This window comes from Colossoma macropomum, unplaced genomic scaffold, assembly GCF_904425465.1.
Source record: "Colossoma macropomum unplaced genomic scaffold, Colossoma_macropomum, whole genome shotgun sequence".
Classification (NCBI taxonomy): Eukaryota; Metazoa; Chordata; class Actinopteri; order Characiformes; family Serrasalmidae; genus Colossoma; species Colossoma macropomum.
The window spans coordinates 16,416,786-16,427,252 of NW_023494802.1; positions in this window are offsets into that span (position 1 = coordinate 16,416,786).

Consider the following 10,467-nt stretch of genomic DNA (forward strand, 5'->3'; position numbering starts at 1 on the left):
AAGCTGTTTCTACAGTTTATAGACACCTGATCATCATTGTTTCTTCCAAAATCAAGGGTATTCATTGGGAATTTTGCCCCCCTTTTACCACAGTAACAGCCTTTACTCTCTTGAGAAGGCTTTACACTAGATGTTGGAACTTTGCTGTGAGCATTTGATTGCATTCAGCCACAAGAGCATTAGTGAGGTGAAGTACTGATGTTAGATTAGTTAGTCACTTGTTAGTCCACCTTGTAGTTATTCTCTTATCCTTCATCAGTGGTCACAGGACGCTCCCCACTGTTGGCTTGATGTTTTTGGTTCGCAGTCCAGCAGCAACACTGATAGAGTGGACAGTGAGTGGACACAGTGTTTAAAAACTCCAGCAGCACTGCTGTGTCTGATCCACTCGTACCAGCTCAACACATACTAACACACCATCACCACGTCAGTGTTACTGCACTGCTGAGAATGATCCACCACCCAAATACTACCTGCTCTGTGGGGGTCCTGTGAGGGTCCTGATCATAGAAGAACAGAGTAAAAGAGGGTAACAAAGTATGCAGAGAAACAGATGGACTACAGTCTGTAATTGTAGAACTACACTTACTATATAGTAAGTGGAGCTGATAAAATGGACAATGGAGTTCACGTTATAGCAAGATGTTATTTAAAATGAAATAAAAACAGAGACGTTCTCTGGATCATTGATTTGTTGAGATTTTTTAATACGGCCATTTTAGTGGTTGAGTTTGACACCCCTGTTTTAATGGGATAAGCAATCCCTCCCTAAGTCCATATAATCTCAATGCAATATCAGCCTAACCTGTGTGCTTGAGCAATGTGCAATAGGCCTAATGATCCTTGTTTCCATTAAGTCTATTAGGGCTGTAGCTTACTCAGTGAACTGGCCCAGTAGTTGCGGGGTAAGCTCTTTAACATCCAGCAGACGTAAATCCTGCTAAATGTTGCTGTGTGACTTACTGATCCGCCATAAACCTGCACAAAAGGCGAGAGACAACCCTGGATTTAACGTCTCACACTGGCCTGGCATGAGAAGGGCCATGGCCCTGCTGTCGCTGACGTATGGTCATTCCTGAGGGACGCTTGGAGAAAACAGTCCAAATAGTGAGAGCATTTTTAGTTCTAAAAAAGTTATTAGGCTAGTTATTGCTTTCATTTTGCTATGCCATTCAGAAGTAATCATATAATTGCATATTTAATTACATAGTGGGTCACGCACAGTGGTGGACCTAGAAAATGTTATCAGGGAGTTTAAGCAGGGTGATGATGTGAATGTGTGAGGAGAGCAGAGGTTGGACAGTTGTTCCACAGATCGCCAATAGCAAAACAAGTCTCCTCTGAAAGGCTCAAACTCTTGCCTCACAGCGAGGTGGCAGAAATTTTGGGGTGGCCTGTCAGATTTCAGGAGAACCCACCCCTTTATAACCGTGCACGATTACGCAATGAACTACAGTTTATTCACTTTACATGCTGCATCGAGGCTGTGTTTCTTTTTCCATTTGTTTTAAAGTCAAAAAAAGACTTTTCATCAAATTCAAATCAGAATAATATATCTGATGCTTACAAATGTGGTGCCTATTGAAAGATTAGAATTTGCACATCTAATAGAATTTCTCTGCTTCTTTCAGTGAGCTAGGAGTCAGAAATAATCAATATCAAATTACACCATGCTTTTGTTATCACCAACGATAACTGTGACTTCTAAGTGTTAAAACACACTCCAGGTAAACTTCCAAGGAACTTCAAAAGTGGTTTACTTGGCTACATGTGTTAAATTGTAGATGTATTTTCAAACGTGATGAAAATGACTTTTTTACTTATTCACATTTTAGCCATTACATCATTAGTCAGTCTTCAGTTCTACAGAGAACTTGATTGACATTGAATTACATGTTCCTGGAAAAATATGATGGGGTGGTTGTCATGAGTCACACTCAGCTAATTTAAAAAAACCCAGGGAACCTAAATCTTTGTCTAATTAGGTTAATCTTGTTGTTGCAGGCTAACAGTAAACATGTACTAAGCTAACCCTCTGAATAATGTTCCAATGACCAATAAATGGCCAGTATATTTCAACATATTTCTCTCGTCTCGATGTAAACTGGACGGTCCTAATTTTGGGTAACGTTTCCATAAGCATCCCCTTACTAATCCCACGTCTGTTGCCCCGCCCACACAGTTTCAGAGTCAGAGAAACCAAAAGCTAGCAGGCTACACCACCTGTCTGTAGCTGCCTGTCACCCGTTCATTCGTTTATCCGTACATGAACACGTCCATTCCTTTATTCACATGTTGCTTCATCCATCCGTTTGTTCATCCACCTGTCCGTCTGCACGTCTGTTCATCCATTCCCTAGCATGTCGCTTCGTCCATCCATCTGCCAATTTGTGCATTCAGCCGTCTGTCCGTCTGCGTATCTGTTAGTCCGTGACTTTTTCGTCCAGTTACCGTCACATAAAAGCTGGATAATGATTTTAGTTCTGTATGAGTGGCCGAGCAGGCTAGGAGTGTTTGACTGAGCTGTCAATCAAGCTGCTTATTAGCCACGCCCACACAGGTCTCAGATAGGTCTGAGTAGTGGTTTTTAAGCAGTGTTCTATCATATTTATATATTTTCTTATTCAGGCTTTGCTGGATGTTTAATATCACATTCAAGTTTAGTAAAAATGTTCAATATGTAAGATGTCAACCCTGTCGAATTCATTCTCCACGTAGTCCCTCCTCCTCCTCTTCACTCCTCCCCCATTTACTTATTAGTCAAGAGGAGTGTCAAACTTGCAAGTTCAGCATCAAACTTCATCCCTTCACTCACCAAGAGCTGTCTTGCCAATGTTAACACGTCTATTTATGTCACGTCTTTTCTTTGTGGTTTCTTGATTAAACGGCTGTGCTACTGCTACATCCTCTCATATTGGACTGATGGCAGACTCAACACTACAGTGACTCTATATTGCCTCTTGAGGTACAAAGTGGTATTAAGAGACAGGACGGGCCAGGGCTAGCTGGTTTGCATGCAAACCTCAGTAGATATCTCTGCAACACAATAAATGAACGTCTTTACTGTTATTTCTTCACATTCTGTTGATCATTTTTGTCCTATTATCAACCGACACGCCCACTTAGATCACAAGGTGCTGCTCATTATTAGTACCCAGAATAAATAAAGTTACGTCAGGGGGAGGAGCCTTTTCATACAAAGCCCCCCAGCTTTGGAATAGCCTACCAGTCTGTGTTCGGGACTCAGACACAGCCTCCATCTTTAAGTCTAGGCTAAAAACTTACCTGTTTAGTCGAGCCTTTGGTTAATTTGTTTTCCTAACTATGTCCCTCTTATCCCCCCCTCTTTCCCCCTCCCCCTCTCTTTCCCTGAGCTGAGCGGCTGCCTGTCCTAAGAGGGTCTGACGTGACCGATGCGGCCGGCGCACTGCACAGTGGTGTTAAACTGTATCCACTTATACTGTTTTGTGTCTGTGCTGTTATCCGGTGTCGACCAGAGGAGGATGGGTTCCCCTTTTGAGTCTGGTTCCTCTCGAGGTTTCTTCCTCCTGTTGAGGGAGTTTTTCCTTGCCACTGTCACCAAGGCTTGCTCACTGGGGGCGTGGACCTGGATTCTTTGTAAAGCTGCTTTGTGACAACATCTGTTGTAAAAGGCGCTATATAAATAAATTTGACTTGACTTGACTTGACTTTTAGTTCATTTTGAAACATTTTAAATTAAAAATCTTAAAAAAAACCCTGCATCGTTAAGAATCAGCATTTGTGAGCTACTAGCGAGCCTACACATTGCAGTGGTGACAAACTCACCGATTTCAAGCTAAGCATCCTAAAACTGTGTGTAAAAACCTTGTCTGAGATCCTGAACCTTTGGTCCAGCACAGTATGTAGTAGTTACGGCTGCCTCGCCGCTAGTGGTGGTAACGTGAACCATTGGCAGTAGGTTGCTCATGGCAGTATGGCGCACTCAGTGTGAGCCACTCACCATTAGCTTCTGTGTCAGTAGCGTGTCAGCTGTCATGTTGTCTCTGCGTGGCCTGTCCGTTCATCCTGTCCTGGTCATGGCCGAGCGAGCCCTCAAGCAGTGAGAGAGTAATTCATGACGACAAACCTACCTCTCTGTAAAGGTTTGTGCTCTACCACTGAAGGCAATTGAAAGGTAGGATACGCAGACATACACAGAAACCCCTACTTCTCTCTTTCTGTTAATTTAATTGTCTTATAGAGCCCAAATTCCCAAAAGCATCATGACACTAAAGATGTTAATAAACGCTAACAAAACGCTAGCAGATAAATGATGTATGGAGATTTATAGTGCGTATACTTAGATTAAATTCTCTATGAAGAGACTTCTCTGCTATACTGGATCCATCACACAGCCTAGATTCTCATAGTTTTAAATGAAATCTGGAGTGTACATGTTAATAAATGATGAATTGAGAGCAACACTTCAATGAAATTGTCTCTGAAGAGCCTCCTTCAATATACTGGGTCTATTACATAAACAGGCTCTTCACATTGTTTAAATGAAATCTGCAGCGTAAGTGTTAAAAAATGAGAAATTGAGGACTATAACGTGTATATCTGGATGAAATCCTTTATAAAGAGCCCTTTTCATTATGTTGAATCCAACACAGAGTCTAGCTCTTCACATTTGTAAAAAAATCTACATCATAAATGAAAGTAAATGATGAATTTAGAGCTATATTGTGTATACTTATATGACAACCTCTATATAATAAGCCTATTTTTGTGGGATGCAGAAACAGGGTGTCCACACTAGGGATGGGTATCGTTAGGATTTCATCAATACTGAAATCGGCACCGATCGATGCTTATCGATACCGATACTTATCGATACTCTTATTAATATTACTCTCCATAATTTCGTGGAAAGATGTGGTCATCTCTCTACAGCTGAAAATATTAACCACAAGAAGCAAGACAACATTAGTTACCCCTGGTTGTCAGGACCAAGTTCAAACTTAGCCTACCTAGCTGTTAGCGATTTATACTAGGCTAGGTAAGCTACTGAATTTCAACAGACTCGGCTTAACATTACTGCTTCCTAATCTTAAGCTGGTTTAGGCTATCAAAATATCCTATTTAGTCTTTTAGTGATAGAACCATTTGCTGATAAGGACATTTAGATATTCAAACTATCCTACCTGAAGTTTTAACACAAGGCTGAAGTTGACTTCCTCTCCATCAGCTTCTTGCTCAGATTTTACCGTTCCACCTTAAATGGTGCAGCAGTTATAACACCTGAGGCGCCAGCATGTAACTGCTTCCCCTATTTAAGGTGGAACTGGAAAATTAGAAGTAGAAGCTGATGGATAAGAAGCTGATTTCAGCTTCGTAGTTTTAATGCTGGTAGCATTAAAGTGAGTAAACTATTAAAATATCCTACCTAGAGGTTTAATGTACAGAGCTATCTATAAATATGCGCTACTGTACGACGTCGACAAGGTAGCACAAATCATCAACACCAGGATGCTGCACTGAGGACGTATGTGCCTGAGTCACTTTGCTAAAGCGAACGTGCTGCACTGCACACGCAACTACCGCTTTACATATATTGCATTTAGCTGCATTATCAGTAGTAAAGTTAGCCCACACTTTTGAACATCTTACCCTCTTAGCCATGACGGAGAGCACAGTGATGGTAGTCAGAGGCATACAGACGTGTTCATCACATGGAGCGTAAACAGAGATAGCAGCACCGTTTGTCCAGGAGCTTATCGATATTTCGGTACTGAACAGTCAGGAACTGGTACCAATTTAGTACTGGTTCTCAGTACCCATCCCTATTTCACAGTTTCAAATGGCCACCACCTTCAGCACTCATAAAACCTGCTGTGCTGTGATTTTTACGTTACGTGCCACCGATACATATACTAATATTTCAGTACTGACCATTTAGGAACTGGTACCAAATTAGTACCAGTTCTCAATTCCCATCCCTAGTCCACACTTTCAAATGGCCACCACCTTCAGCACTCATAAAACTTGCTGGTGCCGTGATTCTTATGTTTTATGCCAAACCAAGTCAAACTTAAATCTCAAAACTGTTAAATCATTCAGATTAATTGAGTAGTCTCTTTATATGCTGTCCCTATGGTCGCTCTGTTGCTTAAAAGGTTCTTGTTGTGCTGTAGCTTTGAGCAGTATTGATAAAATTCAATATTGCATTATTTTTCAAATATGGTACTGTGCAAAAGTCAGAGACCATCCTTCATTTATTTAGATTACAGTCAAAACAGCCATTAAGTACAAACCCAGTTAAAAAAGTTGGGACATTATTTTGATTTTTTGAAGACCCAGACAATTTTAAACTGCCTGTGTATCAGTTGAGGGACCTATTCATATTGATAGTAAAAATGTATGACGAAAATCTTTGGTGTGGTATAAAGAAGGCTGTGGTGCTATGGAAACCAAGGAACATTAATGAGCTGGAAGCTTTTGCACATGAGGAACGGGCAAAGGTTACAATAGAGAGATGTCAGAAGCTTGTGAGCACCTACCGGAAGCATTTATTGGAGGTTATAAAGTGTAAAGGATGTGCTACAAAATACTGACTTTGGGGGTTGAATAATTTTCCAGTTGGACATTTATGGAGAGGTGGATTTTTCATTTAAACTGTTAGCGATAAAGTCATCTTTACGTTCTCAAAATCACTTGAACATGTAGTAATAAACTTTCTTTGACTGTTTACTGAAGACTTGGTTGATAGATAAACATTAAATTTTTATATTACCAAACTGCCTTGAACTTTACGGGGACTGAATAATTTTGAGTAACTGTATATACACCGATCAGGCAAAACATTATGACCACCTCCTTGTTTCTACGCTCATTGTCCACTTTATCAGCTCCACTTACTATATAGGTGCACTTTGTAGTTCTACAGTTACAGACTGTAGTCCATCTGTTTCTCTGCATACTTTGTTAGCCCCCTTTTACCCTGTTCTGCAGTGGTCAGGACCCCCATGGACCCTCACAGACCAGGTACTATTTGGGTGGTGGATCATTCTCAGCACTGCAGTGACACTGACATGCTGGTGGTGTATTAGTGTGTGTTGCGCTGGTCTGAGTGGATCAGACACCTCAGTGTCACTGCTGGACTGAGAATAGTCCACCAACCAAAAATATCCAGCCAACAGCGTCCTGTGGGCAGCGTCCTGTGACCACTGATGAAGGACTAGAGGATGACCAACACAAACTGTGCAGCAGCAGATGAGCTATCGTCTCTGACTTTACACCTACAAGGTGGACTGACAAGGTAGGAGTGTCTAATAGAGCGGACAGTGAGTGGACACGGTGTAGAAACATGGAGGTGGTCATAATGTTATGCTTGATCGGTGTATATTTGTATATGTGTGTGTGTGTGTTTGTGTAGCTCACCCAAGCCACCTGAGGATCATTTACTGGGATACATTTCAATAATTTGCAATAAAGGATTAAATACATAGAGCAGCCTCAAAGCTTAGACGTCACTGTAAGGAGCTTGGTCCAGACATGATAGACCAAATAAGCAGGCAAACTCTGTGACTGGGGTACAACAATGGCCTCTGGCTTATGTGTTCTGTACCATCCGCCTCCATTTACTGAAGGCCAGCATGAAAAGTGGATAAACTAAGGACATTATCAATGGAGTTGATAGGAGGCCTGTTATAATGGCACATGCAATCATGTACATTGTGACCACGTTCATTATCTCAGCAGAAGAATACACAGCGCTGCCGTATCGAACGCCATTCAAACACTCTGGGGATAAAGGGAATGAAATCTATGGCCAAGATGATTTGCCTGTAGCCTAGAGACTTCATGTTTCTGTGTTTGTTATGAGGCCTTTAGGACTTTACCATTGACCAGGCTTACAAAAAAATGGAGCTGAAATGGATCATTTGGGTTTTTTGTTTTTTTCTTTCCTTCTTTTTTTTTTTTGAAAGTGTGGCCCATTAGCTTCTACCGTAGCCACTGGAGACTTGCTGATGCTGTAAATGACTCAAATAGCTCCAGTCAGCCTAATGATTGAAATGGGTTTCTGGAATGAATAAGCATGGACGTCATTAGAGAGCAATTTGATTTGCAAACGTCAATTGAATGCAAATACGTTTAATCGCCGAGCATATGATTTGACACGAACTGTATTTTGGAGCTTCTTTTCCAGCCACCGAACACCTTTTACTCCGTGTGAGTGAATGCACGGGCGAGAGAGGGAGGAGAAGAGAAAGTCAGAGAGAGTAAAATGAAAGAGGTCTTAAAAGACAGAATTGAGTTCACACGAGATTGAGTTCACACAGCAGGAGAGAGAGAGAGAGAGAGAGCATGAAAGAACGACAGACCGGGGAGAGCTGTTGGAGATGAAAATAGAAAGAGAGGTGTAGGGAAGAACGGGGGCTCGGTGATGAATTAATGGGCCATTAGCGGAACAGGGGGAGAAGTTTTTATCAAGTGAAGGAGATTAACTTCAGGAAGGCATGGACACCCCTGTCAGCAGTTCGCCAGCATCCAGACCCATATCTTAATGAAAGCGGTCTCTTGGCTCTCTCCGCCAAGCACACACAGGATGCTCACTGCCGTTCCCAGCTCACTCAGCTTATTGAACACTTTTTATTGATGTCTTATTTGTTTCTTTACCTCTTTCACCCACTTTTTTATTTTGAATGCATTTACTGTGATTACTAAAGCAGAACTCGGGCGTGGCGCCCAGGGCGGCCTCAGATGCTCCCTCATCAATTAGAAAAGAATCCTCTCTTTTGTTTAAAGTAATAGTTTAGTTACCTTTTTTCCTTTAGCTCAAATTTTGTCTATCAGCAAGACCCCCCAAATGTTTCTTATTTTGTCTTGCAAGCGATTGCTTGCTCTGCACACCATGAGCCTTTCAGTGAAGGTATATTTTAACAGATTGAAAAAGGTTTGTGAACGTCATAAAACACAGAAATGCTGTTTACACCTTGTGCCAACATGTGTTTGCAGAGATCAGATCATGGTTGGATTTCACTGGACCGCACAAAAACCTAAGTGTAAACACACCCACACTGATGCATTGTGATTGGATCATGATTGGATCTCTTAAACCACACTTGGAGGTGGTCAGAGACGGATCTTGACCACATTCAGCACAAGTATAAACGGAATGCATTTTTAATACTCACACTCAATCACATTACACCGGAAATGCATCTGCTTAGTTGTGACTCTCAGGTGAATGGATAAACAAGGAAACGCATGATGGAAGATGTGCTAGAATGGAGTTATCCCAAAAACAAGCACCTTCTTGCACTTTGGGCTAAAACCAAGCTTGTCGATTTGTACTATAATGACGGAAATATTTTATCTTGTCAATTTAGTAAAATGTAGAAATGGAATCGGGCCAAAGAATCTACAAATCTGCAAATGATACGACCAGGAAACACATTAATGCAAGGTGTAAACAGCCCCAAAGCTAAAAACAATAGTATCAGCCATCTTGAACACTGAATTGTATCCATACTTTTGTCCATACTGACAGATAACGGTAAGCCAACTGTACTAATACTGTAAGATTTCTGTAGTACTGTATAATTGAACAAAAGGATCATCCAGATTGTTACCAGCATAAAGTTCAAAAGCCAGGGTCTGTCATGGTACGGAGGTGTATTAGCACTCATGGCATGGGAATCTTGCACATCTGTGAAAGCACCATTAACACTGAGAGATATATACACATTTCAGAGCAACATATGCTGCCTTTTAGATGACGTCTTTTTCAGGAATGTCCGTGCTTCACTCAACATGACAGCACAAAGCTAGGTAACATTCTGCATGCATTATAAGAGCTCAACTGAGTAATCAGAGAGTGTGGGTGCTAGACTGGCCTGCAAGCAGTTCAGAACTGTCTCCTTACTAAAAACGTGTGCTGCATTATTAATTGCCAGTTATGACGATGAAGGCGCCTAATGGTTACACAGCTGAAGAAACGGCAAAAAAGTCCCACATTCAAAACTGGATCAGTTGGGGTCTTCAGTACCCAAACGATTATTAAGTTCATAAGGGATATAGTGGGTGTCAGGAACCACATAAACAAGTCAATCTGAGATTATTAAACAACTTTTAGGAATGGAGTTTGCATAATGCTAAACCACACTTATCTACACGTTTGCTGTTAGCCTCATAGCTAACAGTGCAATTCTAAATAAGCAAAACCTCTGTTGCAAAACATGTCATGGCTCATTACATTTTGGGGTAAGGGGTAAGTGGAAAGTTGTGTAAAGTTGATTTATTTTGCCAGACTGTTCATAAGAGCAGGCAGAAAAGATGGAGGCAGCAGAGCTTTTTAAATGTGATGTGTTAAAGAGACGCCCATGACCTCTGCTTTCTTCTCGCCCGATTTAATTAAAGGCCCTCCTAAACTCATTTCCTGCGAGGGGAGGAAGAGGAGGATTAAGGCAGAGAAATAGAGTGAAGAGAGTATGAAGTGGCTTC